This window comes from Schistocerca serialis, chromosome 5, assembly GCF_023864345.2.
Source record: "Schistocerca serialis cubense isolate TAMUIC-IGC-003099 chromosome 5, iqSchSeri2.2, whole genome shotgun sequence".
NCBI classification, from domain to species: domain Eukaryota; kingdom Metazoa; phylum Arthropoda; class Insecta; order Orthoptera; family Acrididae; genus Schistocerca; species Schistocerca serialis.
Genome location: NC_064642.1, coordinates 387,606,852 through 387,628,019, shown reverse-complemented (window position 1 = coordinate 387,628,019; position 21,168 = coordinate 387,606,852). Strand labels below are relative to the sequence as shown.

Sequence of the window (21,168 nt, the reverse complement as noted above, 5' to 3'; positions counted from 1 at the left end):
GGAATGCCAAACGGAGGGCGAAGGCGCCGCCACCGAGGTCGATAAGGGCTGCAAATGTGATTTAGCGAGGCAAGATATTGCTGGCGCCTCTGGGGGGTGGGGAGGGGTGGGAGAGAGTCACGGGGTCACAGAGGCCCCAAGGCGCCCTCCCCCGAGACAGAGCCTCCATCTGGTGGCGCTGGACCGTGTGCTCTGGGTACCAGGATAGCAGGCGTCTTCCGTGCTCTCCAGTATATAGTGTAAGACGTGTATATTTCTATTGTCTACTGTCAAATCACAATTTATGAAAGATGTTTATATTTTATTAATAGGATTAAGTAGTAATAATTAATATTTGTCATGTTGGAAATAATTGTGGTAGCAGGGAATGTCTGCGCCAAAATATTGTTGACAAGAGAGACCGCAAATTGATATAATTTTAAAAAGGGCGGGAGAGACCGCGTATGGATACATTTTAAGAAAAGAGCGGGAAAGACCGGGCATTGATACATTTTGTAATGGTAGCAGGGATTGTCTGCACCAGAAAGCATTGCTGGCGGGAGAGACCGCACTTTAGCGTTCGTAGGAAGTCAGTAGTAAGCGAGATGTGAAGCGAGTCGGTAGCAGGTCTGAAGCGAGAGGTTGAGAGGAGTAGTGTGCCTGCCAGCCACCAGCTATGATTTACAAGAGATTATAAACGGATGTACAGAGACATCAACTAACTATTATCATAACAGGAACTAATATTATTGAATTATTTTTTTTTTTTTTTTGAGAAACTCAAGACTACTGAAGGTATGTTTGCGCAATGCTAGTCGTAAGATTATTGTAAAAAGTGTTGTGACTTGGCAAGACAGCCAAGCCACTACGAGGTGAAGCCGAAAGGCACGCGTTTAAGCTCACGCCGGATGGCGTGAGGTCTGGAACAGGTCAGGGATATGAGACTAGAAAAAATAGTACGTATCTGTTGGAATACTTAACTTTAATCCATAATTTGTGAACATCGGTCTGACGGTACATGCATCACAAGATAAATAGCAATTGATAATGGCGCCTTGCTAGGTCGTAGCAATTGACGTAGCTGAAGGCTATGCTATCGTCTCGGCAAATGAGAGCGTAATTTGTCAGTGAACCATCGCTAGCAAAGTCGGCTGTACAACTGGGGCGAGTGCTAGGACGTCTCTCTAGACCTGCCGTGTGGCGGCGCTCGGTCTGCAATCACTGATAGTGGCGACACGCGGGTCCGACGTATACTAACGGACCGCGGCCGATTTAAAGGCTACCACCTAGCAAGTGTGGTGTCTGGCGGTGACACCACAAAAAGTAAGTCCCATTTGAACGTTTGTAAAATCATTTTATTACCAGCAGTAAATATTTGAAGAAGCGTTTTCAGAATATAACTAATTTTTGCCAGCAATGTTGCATTACTGATTATAATCCATCCCAAAAATCATCATCGTAAAACTTTGCAAAAATTTTACTGTGGCCAAGAAAAAGTGTAACTATGAATTACGTAACTTCAGTCAAATTAATTAAAGAATAACGTCAGTTCAGCTTTGCTATTAAAGAATAACGTCAGCTTTGGTAATAAATACAGCCACTTATTATGACAGCCCACCAGCAGTTAATAGCGTATAGTAAACCAGAGTAAGTATATTCATACCGCAGTTCGATGTAGCAGTCAGATGGCGATCTAGTAACAGTAAAAAAAGGTAAGGAAAAGTTTTGGGTTATTGCAGATAACGACTGACGGCCACGACGACGACACATTCTGGTTTTGTCGAAATAATCAGAAAATCACCTTTAATAAGCAGCAATTAAATTCGTATGCGAAGATTGAGAAAGAGAATAAATTTCAAAGGGAAGATTTCATTTGTTATTATTAAGCAAGAGATAGAAATCCTGAGGGAAGGTTACATAGGTTATTGTAAAAGGTAAGGTTGCGTAACAAAAGAGATATAGAGGAGACGGTTATTGCGTAATAACAAAAGAGGTATAGAGGAGACAGGAAGGTTTCAATAGGATGGGCCATCGGCGTCTGCAGAAATTTATCTAAGAGGGGGAAACATTCTGAAATTGACTCTTTTTTTATTTAACTAATAAGATGCTCAATGTTGATTACGTATATTACTTTCATACCGAGATCGTAAGGATATTTCTTTAGTATGTGCCAAGTACATATTTTTACTCATATACCAATAATATTCGGTTCTCACCTACAGTTAAAAATATGACATAGAAGGAAGGAAAGGAGGGAAGATTGGACTTCCCGTCGACATCGAGGTCAGCAGAGGCAGAGCACAAGCTCGAATTATGTCAAGGATGGGTAAGAAAATCGGCCGTACCTTTTCAAACAATATGAAACAGCAAAATAATCAGGAAAAACTCTCAAATTAATACTCCTCAAAATGCAGAAACTGAAGTTTTTTCTTAAGAATTTTCTATAGTGTTGGGTAAGTCTAGACCTGCAGTTTCATGGAATCCTGGACAATAACTGGTGGATTTTGTTAATTCTCAGATTCCCCCCGCCCTTGCGGACCCTTTTGCGTTGGGTCCTAAGTATGGATCCACGCTTCTAAAACAAAAGCAGAAATTTAAAGGAAGGTAGTATGAGATGCGAGTAGGTAAAAGTTATGGGGCTATGTTACGAACATTGCGGCCATTTTAGAAGCCGCCATCTTAGACGCAACTGGTAATATTCGTATTGAAATAAGGTCGCTTGACTCAGAAGACACAGAATAACAAGAGAAAAATTATTTGAGCGTAAGTTTACTCATTCTCGATTTAGGATTGGTGTTTTTTTTTTTTTTCTACAGGTGATGGGAAAACTAACAACGTAAACAGAAGCCGAAAGCGCTGAGAAGGTCCAGATATGAGGAGAGATGAATACCTCCGCTGTCGCAGAAAATGTCAGCCTACGTCACGCAGATAGACCACCAATCGTGACTTACAGTGTGGTGGTGAAACTTTTCTTGAAATTCCGAGGAACTGACTCTGTGGCATACAAACAAAAAGCTTGACGATGGGAATTATCTACGGAATAAGCAACATAACCGCTGTTGTGCCACGCTCAGTTAGAGTCCAGAGCTCAGAACTCGCCACGTGTCTGATGAAACCGGTGTCTGACCATACATAATTGGTGGAATGGAAATGAAGTCCCATACTTCTTTACATAATTGGTATCCTTACAAAACGCGAGTGTTACGTCTCCCCGAGAACGATCCAGATCGTGGCTTTCAGTTAAGAGAAGGGGTGACGTACTGCTTATGGATGAAGCTAATTTCTCTGTAAACGGAAAGGTAAATAAACCGAATCACAGATATTTGTCAGATGTCAGTCCTCACTGGACATCAATCGAACGTAGTTGGCACATCAAAGTCATTGTTTGATGTGGAACACACTGTTGTCGCATTGTCGGACCCTTCTTCTTTCGGGCTACACTAACAGCAGCCTGTTACCTGCAGTTAATATACTAAGGTGTGCTACCGTCTCCTCTGTCTGAAGACTGAATATTTCCCTTTCAGCACGATGGTGCACTAGCTCATTAAGGACTAGCTGTCGAGGCGTACTTGCATATCCAGTCTACTCTGAGATGGATAGGTTGTAGAGATCTAGTGGAGTGGTTCCCACGTTATCCGAATTTAAGTCAGATATATATTTTTGGGGACGTGTGAAGGTGGTGAATACCGGACACCTTGCACTCCTCACCTCAGGGAGCGGATTTCTGATGCCCGTGCTCGAATTCCGGGACCTATGTTGGTTGAAATGCGTGAGCAAAGGCTGAGGCGAATGACAACAACCTTACGACGTACTGGACAGTGTCGAGTCTTTCTGTGTTATCATCAACATTTTGCTAGTTCTGTGTGAAATGTAACATGACTCGAGAATGAGTAGAGTTATGCCCAAAAGCAATACACTTTTCTTTTTATCGTGCAAATCACTGTCTGTTTGCTATTTCACATGGCCCCGCTTTCATAAGAAAATTACGAGTTCCATCCAGGATGGCGGCTTCCAGAATGGCCGCCATGTTGGTAACACAGGTCTTTCCCTTCCCTCATCTGACACTACTTGACTATAATTCCTGTTTATCTACCTGTCTTTCTTTTCGAACGATGTTTACACATACATAGACCGCACTTTACAGCTCTGAGACTCCTAAAGAACGCTTGTACTCTTGCTTTTTCTGGCAACGCCGTGATTCGACATGACCCTTCCTCCACGACACTAAAATTTCTCTCTCTAACCACTCACAGCCTCTGTTTTCGCTTACTTATTATACTGTCGAACACGACAGTATCGCCATAACGCGATCAAGAAGTAAACCAGCGAAGTTGCACTGTGAATAGCCACTGTTGGCAGCTGAGACAGTTCGAAAGTTCGTTTTAGCAGGGTTATTGCAGAACCTCTCATTCGACATGGACGTTGAGCCACAATGTGAATCGAAAACCATATCAGAAACCGCTATGGAGCTAAGTCGCCACAGGCCGAAACCCGTAATACCAATTTGCAAGTTAGTTAACGTTAGTAGGAAGAGAGTACCGCGTCGTTACACTGGTACTAGAGTTTTGCACTGCTGGTGGCGTCGTTTAGCACACAGCAATGAGTATCGGTACACTCGCTAATCGACGCCAGGCTTCCATAATAGCCTCTGCAATTCGTTGCTAAAGCGTGGTTGCGCTGTATCTGCATTTCCTTAAATCACTACTGTTCTAATTTTCCTGTGTATTTGATACGTCTTCATGCATTCTTTTTGTGCAGCTTTATTTAAAACCCTTATAACACACATGTGTTCAGGTACTTCTGGTTAGATACTGTATGTGACTGTCTCGCACCGAATGTCAGTGGAATCAGTTGTTCATTACACTTGGCGTTTATTGCGTTTATGTAGACCTTCCGCCTGAATCCCATGATTCCTAAAAAAATTACGTCCATCGTCGGTCTTCCAGGACAATAATCAAGAGCATGAAATCAACTGACATTGATTTAGAAAGCAGGTGCGAACACCTCCACAGTGTAAGCTTTTAGTGTCGGCAGTTCAGTACACAACTGAAAATGTTGATGCTACCAGTCAAGAACCGAGGAGCATTTCTACATCTGGCATTCGCCGAGGTGTCGCCCAGTTGAGATGGATGGTTGAGATGACTTGTATCAGTACGCCGATTCGGCTATACAGCCATTGGTTAATCCTCCAGCTGATTAACCGATTCTGGGAGCTTAAGTCTTTCATTTTGAACCGATGTTAACTGTGTAAATATGCAGCTTTTGCCATAGAACTGTTATGACGGTGTCCATTAGCCATCACAAAGTGAGGTGGCCGTACCATCGTTTATTGTGTGTGTACCAGTCTTAATGGCGCTAGACAAACGCTAATAGAGGTATTACACGCAAAGAAAGTGGTGGTATTAGTTACTTATGTAGTTGGTTGGTTAAATCCATTTGAGATAAAAACAAGAGCAGCATTCTTCGTCATGGTTTCGTTTAGTGAGCGCAAGATGATGCTCATCCAACTTCAGTGATGGACGCTCCAAGAGAGATAATCTGCATCACGCTGCTGTTTACCGTTTACATTTCGAGACAGTACGTTCCCAGAAATCAGAAAGACTGGAGCTGACATGAAGGTTACCAACCATTACGCTTCCTGGGCAGATTCGCAACTGGAACAGGAAAGGGTGGGAAGAACCCTCCGCCACATACCTCAAGGTGGTTTGCAGACTACGGATATAGATGTAAATGCGGATGTAGATTCCATAAATCACTGCAACGATATCTGCTTAAACGAAGCAGAGATAGTCGGTTTCAGGCTACGTGTACACGATTTGCTGGACATTCATATATCTGGTATTGGACAATGGTTTAAACGCTAACGGAAATACCGAAATTTCACTATACAGCTGAACGCGGGTGTCCGTCGGCGTACAGATTAAATTCTGAAGCCGAGTTGTCCTCTTAGAGAACTTCAAGACACAGCATTTTTTTTTTCTTAAAACGTTCTCTGGTATATCTATTTCATTGCATTGTTCATCTCAAGTTCGCTAGAAACTCCTTTCTCGAATTACAAGTCGATTTGTGAAAAAGTGTCTCCGAAAAACACCAGAGGTGTAACAGGCGTTATGGAAATTTTGAACATGATCGAACTCGAGATCGAACCAACCTGTTACAATTTCTGCACAAAAACGAGCAAAAAGCGTATCGAGCGAGAGGAGCAGCGGATAACAGTACCGCGGCTGCCAAAGAGGCCGGCACGACCACCACGAACACCACGGAGGCCGACCTTCTTTTGGATCTGGAAGGGTTGCCGTATGATACAGATATTGTTGACTAGAAGCATTTTTAACTACAAAAAATGTAACCCAAAACTTTAAACACGCTTTTCTCGAAACCGTGTTTTTCAAACTGGCGGGAAACGTAATTTGAGAATGGTACGTACGATTTTGATCCGAATTTGATGCCGCCATTCTAAACCGAATTCTCTATCAGAGGGCCTAGCCGTTTGTGACATCTTTAAAAGTCTGTTTTCGGTGCACGCTTCTGTCTCAATTTCGTGGGCGAAGTAACTGACACACGTTTCAAAAAGTCACCATTTTGTTAGGACGTAATATTTTTCTATTATATTATGTATTATATGATAGAAAAATATTAAAACAACTTATACAAAATTATTTGTTGCAGACCTAGTAGGAGGGCTTTGGGAATTCCCGACGATGACCACTGTTCCTGCTGGAAGGAGGCCTACCACCTGGTGCTGCAGTTACAGGAAGCGTTCGATGTGGAAACAAAAATGATTTCTTAAAGAAAAAAGTGTAAGGGATACAACTATAGTATCAGATTTAGCATTACTCTTTATTTTACTTGGAAAATAAACAAAAATATCATCTATTTCTCACGTGTTCAGTGATTTCTACACCCTTACGTTGCTTAGAACACTTACGAGGGCCGTTCAATAAGCAATGCAACACTTTTTTTTCGGCCAGTTTCGGTTGAAAAAATGCAGAGTTGGTTGTGGGACATAGTGTCCCCAGAGCTTCACGAATTTCCGATAGGTTGCGGTGCTATACGAAGCTTTCTGTAACGAAGGTGCATTCCAAGCAAAACGCGGAAAATCAGAGCACAGCAGATATTCATAGAAGCTTGCACAATGTCTACGGAGACTTGGCAGCGAACAAAAGCACCGCGAGTCGTTGGACGAGGCATATGTCATCATCGCAGCAAGGTCCGCGTGAACCTGCCTGATCCCCTGCTTGCCGGCAGGTCGCACACAGCTGTCAGTCCTGCAATGTTGGAACGTGCGGACACTCTCAGTCCAGAAGATCGACAGACCACAATCAAATCCCTCGCTGCACAAGTCTGCGCACCCGAGAGGAACTTATAAAACTTCACAGGACTTTTCTTCATCCAGAGCCCGGATCTCGCACCTTCCGACTTCCATCTATTTGACCCAATGAAGGATGCACTCTGCGAGAAACAGTGCGTGCAGATAAGGAGGTTATTGATGCAGCAAGATAGGCCTTCCCAGTAAGGTGGTGAAAGGCCGTCGCATTGAACGGAGTTTATGTTGTAAAATAGAGTTTTGTAGCCAAAAGAGTGGGGAATAATATGGTGTATTGGAATCCTGAATAAAACCAACCCGCTTTCCGAAAAAAAACAATGATTGCAATTTTTATTGAACACCCCTCGCACTACGACCTTCTAACAAATTGAAGGTCCGAAAAAAAACAGTGATTACGGACCTCACAGACTACACGGCTTGTTCATGACGCGACGTCAAGTCGTACGGCTCTCTGCTACTGAACATCTTTTACTTGTTAAGACTTCTTCCATGATGTTGTACCTATGCTCGCAACAGGGAGAGGAGGAGCAGCAATGCTAATGCATCCTATACTATTCTGCGACGGTTACAAAACCTCTCAAATTTAACTTTTGAATACATTGTGGGAGTGAACAGTGATCAATGTGTTATAAACATTTACTATCAAAAACAGTCTTGATCACAATTTATTTATTATGGTGACCGGTTTCGACCACTACTGTGGTCATCTTCAGACCAATGAGTTCTTAATCATTGGTCTGATGACCACAGTAGCGGTCGAAACCGGTCACCGTAATAAATAAATTGTGATCAAGACGGTGTTTGATAGTAAACTCTCAAATTTTAATCAGGTGTTCGGCTTGTACAGTTTTCTCGTGACACTGAAAGAAGCCGGAAGATTTCGTTTGTACCCTTGGTTCTACTCACCTTCATAGCTAGAATGTAATCAGTTACCACGTGAATCAGCCTGCGAACAGTTGCTCGCGTAAACACATCTAGGTAAATATTGTTTCCCTCCAAACATCCTGCCTCACTTAGTGTGTCCATAAATATACAGAAGTTCGAATTACGCTTACATGTTTACACGTGTCGGCACCACACAAGGGCCTGTGTGCGGAATGCGACTACCTCAAGTCTTCGAGCAAGTTAGCTGCGCATTTAGCTAGCGAAGGCATCGTCTGCAGGGGGAACAGCGACCGTAAGAAGTAAAATCGTGGAGCAGCCACAAGCTGCGAACAACTTTCCTTTGTTACTAGCTTTGCTCGTCAGACGCTAGTATCTTCAGAGACTTAGCAGCCAACGGCCATACGTTAAATGTGTCTGTCTATGTACAGCGCCGACGTCAGACTTCGCGTGTGCCAGTTGGCTAGTAAATTTCTAAAGACGCTAGCGTCTGACGGTCGGAACCGGTAATAGAGGAAAGTTGTATGGGACTTGTGGCTGCTCCGCAGTTCTACTTACTCTGCGCATTGATCCGATATTAGCTCTGAACTAACCTAAAGCCGGCCTGTGTGACCGAGCGGTTCTAAGCGCTTCAGTCTGGAACCGCGCTGCTGCTACGATCGCAGGTTCGAATCCTGCCTCGGACATGGATGTGTGTGATTTCCTAAGTTCTAGGGGACTGATGACCTCAGATGTTAAGTCCCATAGTGCTCAGAGCCATTTGAACCAATTGAAATAACCTAACGCTCTGTTTAAATGTTTTAGTCCTTCTCTTCAATTTCTACAAATTCTCACATCTAAACTATTACAACAACGCTTTACCAAAACTACGGTTCCGTAGTTTTGGTACAGTACATAAATGAAGTGGTAAATAACAGGATTACCCGTAGTCCTGGTAGCATTGGCAGGGAAAGAAACATAAATGAATGTGTAAAAGAGAAACTGGGAACCGATGACTTCTCATTGTCTTTTTGTTTCCTTTGCACATCATTAAAACCGCACATCATTCAGTGTTAGTTCATTGTGTAGTTCATATCTTAACAGAAAATAAATTTCATTTTACAAGCAATAAAAATCAGTTGATCGTGTAACTTCTGCGCTTTTATGTAATCAAAGCAATCATTTTTTATGCAAGTACAGTTTACATACACAAACGTAAAAATATATACAGTTATTGTTGTTGTTTATATTAAATAGAATGTTCTTCAACATGATCAAAGGCAACAGCTTGCTGTTATTATTGATAAATGTGAAAGTTGTTTTTTAGTAAATGGAACGTTTTATATAAATTTGACGAATTATTGAATCGATGTTTGGTAGATCTTTGTTTTGAGGATCTTTTATTTTACCTTTTTGTAGAGGAAATCGCGTTTTCTAGCGCTGTATGATAAATCTGTATTATTTTGTTTATTTTTACTGCAATATCTCACTTTTCACGTTACAGATCAACAGTTTTCGAACAAAACTTGAATTAACATTGACAGTTTCAGTTTTGCTGCAGCTACTGTTTACCTTTAAGTAACAGACAGTAGGATAACTATGCACAACAAAAGTGTTCCATAGGTTACCCAGCCCTTTATATATCGTCACTCAGTTTCTAGAGAATTCACCGCTTCCGGTTTTGAGGGAAATCTAAAAAGACATGGACTGCACACCCAAAGAAAGCGATCGTTATGAGGTAACGCACGATAGGTAAGCAATACACTTATCGTATAGTAGCCTAAGGTAGTTTTACAACTCCACAAATAATGTAGGATCAGTATTCTATATGGTGGAGAACAACTGGAATGAGTACTAACGGCACAGTGCAATTAATTTTTTCAGTAAGCTGTAGAAAATTTTCTGGCCCCTCAGGGGGGTTCCGTGAACTAATACTTCATTTATAATTACATCCTTGATCTCAAAACGTTAAACTTTTACCACATCCCTCACATGGGTTAGCACTTTTGAGATGCGTCCCAAGTCTCCCTCGGGCACTGGCCCATAGCCATAGCCATAGACGTCATATCTCTTGAACTGTGTCTCATACACTCATATAATGTTGCAGGTGCATTCAGTAGCATACATGGTGTAACGGGAATAAGTGCAGATATATAAGTACACACATCAGTTTGTTGGATGTTTTTTTCTCTGTGTCAATCTTCCCGCAAGCATGTTGCAAACTTTACGACCTGATTTTTTCTGCACGCTCGTACTGCACCAATAAGTGGACTAAGCCTGTCAGTATAGACTAACTTTTTTGCGTCCACGTTTCCGTACTTCAGCACCTGACCTGGTGCCCAGGAAAAAATAAGCATTAATAGCTTGCTCTTGCCACATGCACTTGGAGGTACTAACCAACCTAAAAACATGCGACTTGTAACGACGACAATTATCAGTAGGCAAATTACGCAAATACTGATGTAATGTTGTTCAGAACAGTATTCTCAGTCACACTTTATGCAAGTAACTGCTCATTTGTTAACCTTCTCTCTTTCCAGTCGAGATACGTTATAATAGCCTTCTACAAATGTCATACCTATTCACTAAAAGCACTGACTGAACGCGAGATACAAATTAGGACTGCAGCGCACTTGGTAGCCTCTTTTTTATCGCCTAAGATAAGGAAACAAACAGATGGTAAGACGACAAGCCCGCCTCCTCAGTGACCGAGCCGCTGTTGGCGGTAGAGGAGTTTAGACGGCTTTCTGCGCGAGTTACCGCCTCGCCACAAAGCACTGCTGCTGGTGCAGCGGTGGTCGAGAGGCGCGCATTCCGAGCAGGAAGAACTGCGCGCGCTCAGCCCGTAATGACGCGCTGTTGAGAGGTGCGGACGCCGGGAAGCGCGAGCACCACTCTCGTCCTGCAACGCCGCCACCCGCCGCGCAGTCCGCTGTTGCTTTTCCACCAGCGTGCCGCGCCACAGCAATTAAAGGCGAGGCGACTCTACCAGCAGCCACAGCTCACGATTACTCATGCAAAGTACGCACTCTTATAGAACGACAGCTCAGAGCGTAGAGGAGGCTAAATGGTATGCCCCTCCCCAGCCAACCTTCCTGTTCTATTCGCGGATGGTTTGCGTGAGAAGAAAGACTGTCTACAAGCCTCTACACAAGCGAGTGTTTCTGCAATTTTACTATCACGGTCACTAAAGGATGCTTCGCACGACCGTGAAGACTCTTTGGGCTTTTCCCGCGCTGGCACTCACATCCGTCCCATATGTTATACGGAGTGGAGCGTCATCAAAAGAAATAAAGTACAGCCTGTTTCAAAAGCCTACGTACGAGCTTCAATCTGCACATCGCACCACGGCAAGAAAAGTTACACAAGTCAAAAAACTGAAATTCTTTGTTTGTCAATGGAAAATCATGCGAAATGCCTCAACGTGCACGGAAAACGTCAGATCTCTATCTCGCAATTTCTTCAGTTCGGGGTAGTTGTGTTAGTTTCATGATGCGCCACTTTGTCTTTGCTACGCTTGGGTCGTTCATTAAGAGCGGCACATTCTCCGCTGTGACATTTTCCATCTACGAGGTAAGTTGAATGTACACTACTGGCCATTAAAATTGCTACACCAAGAAGAAATGCAGATGATAAACGGGTATTCATTGGACAAATATATTATACTAGAACTGACATGTGATTACATTTTCACACAATTTGGGTGCATAGATCCTGAGAAATCAGTACCCACAACAACCACCTCTGGCCGTAATAACGGCCTTGATACGCCTGGGTATTGAGTCAAACAGAGCTTGGATGGCGTGTACAGGTACAGCTGCCTATGCACCTTCAACACGATACCATAGTTCATCAAGAATAGTGACTGGCATATTGTGACGAGCCAGTTGCTCGGCCACCATTGACCAGACGTTTTCAGTTGGTGAGAGATCTGGAGAATGTGCTGGCCAGGGCAGCAGTCGAACATTTTCTGTATCCAGAAAGGCCCGCACAGGACCTGCAACATGCGGTCGTGCATTATCCTGCTGAAATGAACGCGAGCAGCAATGTCGCGATACGATAAACCGCATTCGCGATAGGCTACAATCCGACCTTTATCAAACTCCGAAACGTGATGGTATGCATTTCTCCTCCTTATACGAGGCATCACAACAACGTTTCACCAGGCAACGCCGGTCAACTGCTGTTCGTGTATGAGAAATCGGTTGGAAACTTTCCGCATGTCAGCACGTTGTAGATGTCGCCATCGGCGCCAACCTTGTGTGAATGCTCTGAAAAGCTCATGATTTGCATATCACAGCATCTTCTTCCTGTCGATTAAATTTCGCGTCTGTAGAACGTCATCTTCGTGGTGTAGCAATTTTAATGGCCAGTAGTGTAATTTTTAATATCATTGATTATTACAATTTCTGTGTTTATACAATGTATGTTTCTTACATGCGTGTCTGAAGAAACACACACTGTTTTGACGATTGCCGCTCTTGTAAATTTTAGGAAACTTCGAGGGTTGCAGCGTACAAGGAAAACAGTGGAATTAACTTTCAAATCATAGAGCACAGCAATCAGTCGTCCTTTTCTTGCAGGTTTTATTCGGAAAATCTAGATTTCGGTCAGTGCCTAGCCATTATCAATGCACCATTTCATATATCAATGCATGTTCTAGTACGTTGTTCGGGCGTCGTCACAGTTCTTTCAAGACTACTGCGTAATGACTACTGATATTGATTGCTGTGCTCTATCATTTGAAAGTCATATCACAGTCGTTGAGTGCACCCACGTTCCTAATGGAAGGTAACCTGATGCAATTTTCTGTTATAAATAAGGTTCATATTGAAGCAATATTCTCTGCGAAACGTATTCGTACATTATATTGAGCCATTTACGATCCTGTGCTTTCGTAAATTGTGTTGCTCAGATTGTACCTAATAGATATTCCTTATTAAATGGTATCAATTTTCATGAATTACTATTCCGCATTTTATATTTTTCTAATACAACAGTTTCAACTTGTTTTCCATTTTAATTCTAATTTTAGTACTAATTTTCCCTGACGGAGGCTCCAGTGTTGTATTATATTATAGTAAGTAAAATATATATGTATATATTATTTGAAGCGAAAAAGTGGAAGAAGTATCACATGAGGGCTCATAACAAAAACAAAGTTTTAAGAAAAGTGAGACAATTCAAAGAACTAATTAATAATTACCTGATCCCGGAGGAGGTTCGAGTCCTCCCACGGGCATGGGTGTGTGTGTTTGTCCTTAGGATAATTTAGGTTAAGTAGTGTGTAAGCTTAGGGACTGATGACCTTAGCAGTTAAGTCCCATAAGATTTCACACACATTTGAACAACAATAATTACCTGATAACACCTCACATTCGGCGTGAACCGAAGTACACGTCCCTATTACTGTTGTATAGGATACAATGGAATTTAATGCAAAATATATTTATCAGAAATTTTAAGAAAGCTTACACTGTTTCAGTCCATGTTTTATAGAATTCTTTGACTCGATTTTTCTCAAGCATAGCTTTCTTTACTTGTGTCACTTTTCTTGTCGCGGTGTGATATGCTGAATTTTATCAACAGTTGCTAAGTTAAGATAGTTATGCTAAATGTGTTCTGCCTAACAGTAGAATCTCAATCCTATCATTCATTAATTTAAGTGGCTGTCTATTACTGTTTGTCAGAGGATGTAATATTATTTTGCGCTCAGTCTGGTTAGAACCCTGACTCACGTTTGGCTGTAGCATTTTGTATTATATTGGCACTTCTTCGTTATCACGCACAATGTCTCTGATGCCTTTTCCCAGAATCTAAGAGAAGTATTCGTGTCAGAGGCTCGTAGTGGCAAGATGTTCATTTCGTGCATGTTCGTACGCCGACTGTGCATCAGACTGATTTTATTTCACAATGGAATGTTATTTGTTTAAAACCTGTGTTGTAGTATTTATTACGTAAGTTATATAAAGGTTCCCTCCTCTTTGTAATTTTAATATGCTAGCGCTCTGTTGACCGCACTTTTATTAAATTTATTATTAATTCCTATTGGAACCGTTTTGAGCGTTCGTTTATTCAGTAAATGGCTAACGTACAATTCATGTGTACTGCTGATCGGCAGTGACATCTAGCGCGCCGTACTGTAGGCACCGCAGTCGTCGCTGCACAGCGGTCTAATAAGACGGTTCGTAGAGTCATCATGTCTGCCAGTGTAGTGTGTGTGTGGTGCATTTTATACAGGCTGTAAACGATAACTGTTTACAACGCACCGCAGTAGTGTCGGGGGAGTCGAGACGAACAGTTTAATATTACACGCCAGTCATCTATCAAGCTGCGAAACAACCTCCAATTGGCTTATAAAAACCGGGGGCCGAACCGCACAGTAACTCTGAAAGAGTGCTTCGGTGTGGGGCGGCGGAGGTGTGAAGTGGACTGCGGTAGTCAGGGTGGGGTTGTGGACCACTGGGGCTGCGGCGGGGACGGAGCCTCTCCGTCGTTTCTAGGCCCCCGGTTAACATACAATACAATACCATTAACCTTTGTACACCAACGAGACCGTTTGCAGTGGTGTGAAGCACATTCTTCCTGGAATCTAGTTGACTCGGGTAGAATTGTCTTCAGTGGTGAGTCCCATTTCGAAGTGAGCCTCAATGGCCAGCAAATACGTCTGTGGATACGGCCTGGACAGCGGTGTCGCCCGCCATACGGCCCAAGAACCAGGGACGATGGCTTGAGATGTCACTTCATTTCGAAACAGGACCTCTTTGCTTGTCGTCCGAGGCACCCTTACAGCACGGTGATATGTCAATGACAGTGTGTGTGTGTGTGTGTGTGTGTGTGTGTGTGTGTGTGTGTGTGTGTGTGTGTGTGTGTTCAAATGTGTGTGAATTCGTAAGGGACCAAACTGCTAGGGTCATCGGTCCCTAGATTTACACACTGCATAAACTAATTTATGCTAAGAACAACACACACACCCATGCCCGAGGGAGGACTCGAACTTCCGGCAGAAGGGACCGCGGAGTCCGTGACATGGCGCCTCAAACCGCGCGGCCACTCCGCGCGGCTGTAATCGACATTCTACGCCCCATTTTGTTCCTTTCATGGAAAGCCATCCTGGACATATTTTCCAGCACGATAATGCCCGTCCGCACACGGCGAAAGATTCTACTACTTTACTTCGTGTTTACCAAACCCTACCTTGGCCAGCAAGGTCGCCGAACATCTCCTCTATTGAGAACGATTGCAACATTATGGGCAGGGCCCCCCAACCACCTCAGCATTTCGACTGTCCAAAGCGCCAGTCGTGCAGAATTTGGCACGACATCCCTCAGTAGAATGTCCAACAACTGCATCAATCAATGCCAAGCCAAATAATGGTTTGCGTAAGGGCCAGAGGTTGACATCGTGTTACTGGCTAGCTCAGTTTGTGAATCTTTTTCATTTGAACAAATCTTCCAATTTTTCTGAAAATGTAATCATATGTTTGTCTGTGCATGTACATCAATCTTGGTTCAAATGGCTCTAAGCACTATGAGACTTAACATCTGAGGTCATCAGTCCCCTAGAGTTCTACTTAAACCTAACTAACCTAAGGACATCACACACAACCATGCCCGGGGAAGGATTCGAACCTGCGACCGTAGCAGCAGCGCGGCTCCGGACTGTAGCGCCTAGAAAAATGGCTCTGAGCAATATGGGACTTAACATCTCAGGTCATCAGTCCCCTAGAACTTAGAAATACTTAAACCTAACTAACCTAAGGCCATCACACACATCCATGTCCGAGGCAGGATTCGAACCTGCGACCGTAGCGGTCGCGCGGTTCCAGACTGAAGCGCCTAGGACCCCTCGGCCACCAGCGGCCAGCAAGCGCCTAGAACCACTCGGCCACAGCGATCGACTACATCAATCTACCGGATAATTCCTTCGTGGTGAGTCGTTTTCTGGTGTCTTAGAGTGTACATTAGAGTGACAAACAGAACTCTCCTGTCCGCTGGAGGTTGATGGCTAGGGAAGACGAGGGGAAAAGTGAACATATCTGCCTAAAGTGTTTCGAAATCTTGTTCAAGAAAACGTTGTTTTACGCGAAAAATAGAAAGTAATACAAACAAGAAATTTGTCAACCTCACCCACATGTAAATTAAATATCACTTTAACAATATGTTCTTACCGACATTCTGCAGTTTTTTTTTACGCCTCAAAATCAAAATGAATAAACCTAAGCAACTGGAGAATTTTTATGAAATGACATTAATTATTTTCGATTTACTATTTAATCACGTTGAATAGCGCATCTCCTGCAAATCTGCTGAACTTCAGCGGCGCAAGCTTTAAAATGCAAATAAAACACCGCACAACATCGGTGTTAGTTGAATAGTGTAACGCTACTTCTTTCATGACACACTTATTCATTTCATTTACACTGCATTTGTCGATCGCAACATAAAAACAATCAAAGCAAAGAAATCTCTGGCACTAGCTAATAGAAATCACGCACTTTGCCACAATGAAAAAACAATGTTATTAATGTCAAATAGTATTTTACAAACCTCTTACTCTCTTCACTGTACAGTACTTCGCTCTTGGGCGTTGTGTGACGGCAGTGGGGACGAGCGAGCGACAAACAAACGGTGCGCGCGAAAACTTGAAAGCTGTACTTTCGGAATGTTGTAAGTCCATACTGTCAGAATTACGGCTCGAATTTTTGCTCTGTATCGATTTCTGTGACTGATATCTTGCTATTGAGCTTTTTTCTTCTTAAAATATTAGGTCAATTTGGTGATGTTTCCTTCTTAGGCATTGTAGGGCAAGAACACGAAAGGAATCTGTTAAGAGATTACTGTCGACGAACGTGGCACACAGACAGGCACAAAACAAACCACAAGAAATCATTCGTGAGACTGCTGGACCAGAAAGAAGAACAGGAGAGACAAAAAAAAAGGAAAAGAAAACAGGAAGGGCGATCACACGCACGCAGCTACATAAAAATGCCACATCCAGAAGCTGGCGTTGTGCTGCGTTACGTTTCCACGTCAGGTACTAAGCTCGTTCTTCTTCTCGGCGCTTCCGGGAGGAGCTGGCCCTCGACGCTTCCCAGAAACCGAGTTCCGATGCGATACGGCACTGTGCACAGCGATGCTGCAAGTTCACAGAAAGAGTCTTTTCTGTGCGTTATCGCCGGCACGGACCAGGGGGAACAAAATGCCCACCCTCCCGCTTTGTGTGCCCGTGCCCGGGCGGCAGAACAATCGTCGCAGCACCAGCAGCAGCAGCCGCTGCTTACACACTCACAGACACACACATATACATACACACACACACACACACACAACGAAATGCAACACGCTCCTGCCCCCTGTAACGTCAAGAGAATTGTCAATATTGACAAGTGCTTTCCATCGGTGTGCCTAGATACCGCTAGCAAAACGGATTTTTCACTCGTTCCTTCTGGATCTTGTCCAGCTCTGTGACTGTGATAAAACAGACTATGATTCTTTCAGGGAAAGCAACTAGCCGTGAACAATTGCCTTCAAATATTTATTGGCTTCTCGTGCTGGCTTTCAGATCACTCCAGTCTCGCCATCAGATGGTAGCCTTTACTGAAAATTTTTAACACGCCCAGTCACACCCTACTTTAACGAGCGAGGTGGCGCAGTGGTTAGCACACTGGACTCGCATTCGGGAGGACGACGGTTCAATCCCACGTCCGGCCATCCTGATTTAGGTTTTCCGTGATTTTCCTATATCACTTCAGGCAAATGCCGGGATGGTTCCTTTGAAAGGGCACGGCCGATTTCCTTCCCCATCCTTCCCTAATCCGAGCTTGTGCTCCGTCTCTAGTGACCTCGTTGTCGACGGGACGTTAGACACTAATTTCCTCCTCCTCCTCCTCCTCCACACCCTACTTTTGTAAATGCTTGACCTATGTCCGTCAATAGTACGTAAGTGTGATGACAGTGGCGTTGTATGCCCAGTCACGCCCTAATGTAAATATTAGGTTCTGAATTATGCTATTAACCTACGTGAGACATTCTTACTTTGCTCACTATTAGAGCATATCCCTAATTTATGTTCCCGTTCAAAAGGGAAGAATACAGCTCATGTTCATATTATTAGCTTGACCTTTGTTGGTCAACAGTATGTTAATGTGGTGGCAGTGGCGTTGGACGCCTGACACACCCTACTTTAAATATTAGGTCCTTATTTCTTGGTAGTCTATGTGAGAATTCCACCACACTCACAATAATCCTCATCCTAAATAGTTAATAGCCTTGTAGGCAATTTCCTAAATAGGTAATATCTGACACACCAGAGTGTGCATATCGTCAATTAGGGTGGCATAACCTATTTAAGTGCACTACTAACTAATAATTAACCTTTTCCCTTAAGAGTTATGTTCCACGTCACCCTTGTGACTACATGTAGTAGACGGTCGGACACATTATATTTATAGCTAGTGTATGTTTGGTTAAGTTACTACAAGTTTCCTAAACACAGCGTTGACCATCTGTGCATAAAGTCATAAATGATGACCTAAGCTTTACACATCCAGTTAATCATAAATGCGTAGTAATATAGTACCATAACATAGCGTTAGTCAAATTTCGCGTTAACAAATCGACGTATTACTCCATGTATAATGGAAATTATTTTATTTTCACCTTCTCCTCACTTTGAGAAGTTCTCGCGTTACGCACACATAACCTTTTTCATCCCCCGCATGAGATCGCGCAGAACCATATAACTTAGCGGTGATCATTTAGGATTTTCAATCTAACTAGCTGAACATAACGCCTACGTAAATTTCTTGTCAGTTAATAAGGTCTCGGTTTATAGTTAACGCTCATCGGGATTGAATCTACTTAGTGCCTTGTTCTCTCACAAATTTACGATTTAACATTTGTAGGTAAATTCTCAGTACATAACATAGAGACAGCCAATAGTAGGCACTTTTGACTTTCCGTGCGCGCATGTGCGTGATCCGCCGTCTCGCTCAGTACATATCCACGGTGGCACACTTAGTTCCAACGCAGCGTCCACGGCTAACCGACCGCTTTCCATGAAGTGGGGCCGGGGCTGTTCCTCAGCTAAGTAACGTAGCTTGACATGGTACCACAGTACTTTAGCTTTTTATGTTTGACCGTGCCTTATTCTGGCATGTATTAATTTTATACTTCTGAAGAAGGCTAGATTACTCCAGCTGAAACCTGGGTAAAGACCAGTAACTTTTCACAACTGAGGCGGATCTTTGACGTGTTAATTTACCTTTACTGAAATATTTCGTGAACCAGGAGTAGATCATCGCAAAGCTGTGGTCGTGGCGTATATACGATAAGGTTGCACGAAATTTTGTTTGTTGGGACGAAAAAGCACAGTGAAGCCTTCCATCATACGTCAATGTGGACACAGAGCGCCATCAACATTGATCGTGCAGTGTCTTCAAAGCTAGCTTCCCAGCGAATAAATATTTTCTCTTTCTCTTTCTCTCTCTCTCTCTTTCTCTTCCACACACTCAACGACATAACGAATGGATTATAGCTTAATGCGTGGTTGATATCGTGCGATTTGAGACAGAGTACTAACTAATCCGCATAACAACGGAGGAAGGCAATGTCACTATAAGAGAAATTAAGTAGAAAAACCACAGGGAATCTAATTTCGCACTGCTGGATATGGATATGAACTCCATCCCCTTCGAATTCGATTCCAGTATTGAACTCATCTGCCACTTTAGAAGTGTGAGTCAAACTGAAGCATGTCGGTAGTTCTGAACGTGCTGTGGAACATGGAACAATGTTATGAGGGACCACTTTGTAAGTCAGAGGCAGGATCGAGTAGGTGTCACACTTGAACGCGTCTTTCTGATTTTGTTCAAAAATGGTTGAAATGGCTCTGAGCACTATGGGACTCAACTGCTGTGGTCATAAGTCCCCTAGAACTTAGAACTACTTAAACCTAACCTAAGGACATCACACACATCCATGCCCGAGGCAGGATTCGAACCTGCGACCGTAGCGGTCGTGCGGTTCCAGACTGCAGCGCCTTTAACCGCTCGGCCACTTCGGCCGGCTTTCTGATTTTGTAGTACCGTATTCCATTTTCCTATGAAAACACACATTAAAAAGCCATCAATAACGGGTCTCGTTTATTCCACTTAATATAATAAAATGTTGAGAAATAAAAAGCCATCAATAACGCGCCTTGTTTATTCCACTTAATATAATAAAATGTTGAGAAATGTCAGTTTCTAAAAATCTTAGCATGCTTTTAATTGTAGATAGGTGGTTGGGAATACAGACTTCTCTGGAAGTTACACGCATCCTACGGTGATAAGGATCTCTACTTACTAACTAAAAGACGGGTTTGCTTGTTGACATGTGGTGCCACGTGCTTTTCCATGGAGAAGTTATCGCATGTCACATCGATACCCCCGTGCCGCGTCATGCATTTCATCGTTTCTGAACGTTCAGCACCCACGCTGTAAGCATTACGTCAATGCCTGCATTGCACACGTCACTACGGAAGAGCACATTATAATGCATCCGACCGCGTACTTCGAAGGCCGCTGTACACTGCGTGGCAGACAGTTCTTCGCACCAACATTAACGTACTCTCTATGCTCGGGAAACTACGTTAGATATGCGACGGGGGCAGCAAGAAGCTTGTATAACAAACACTGCTCCTCTAAATTAATCTAACAGATTTTTACATACAAGGTGTTTTAAAGTCCTTGCGACAATCGTATAGAGGTGGTATATCACGTCATGGGGAACAATTTTTTTTTTTTTGATAAAATGTTTGATAACACTTTCCGGCGCCAGTAGGCATCGTTTTATAATTTTTTATACCTTTGAAGGTCGTAGTCACTCTGCAGCATATGTCTGTAATATGTGTTGCCTGTAATCCAGTAACCAGCTCCGCGTGAAAGAGGGTAATCTGATAGAAATTAAAGTTTCTAATCCGCTTCTAAAATATCTTTCTTCGCTTAGAGCATTCATTAT

General features: G+C 43.1%; 1 protein-coding gene across 2 annotated transcripts in view; it reads right to left on the bottom strand.

The window, feature by feature from the left end:
• The window catches only part of LOC126480812 (mucin-17-like), a 435,691-nt gene that overhangs the window by 227,276 nt on the left and 187,247 nt on the right, over positions 1 to 21,168 (bottom strand). The window lies entirely within an intron of this gene.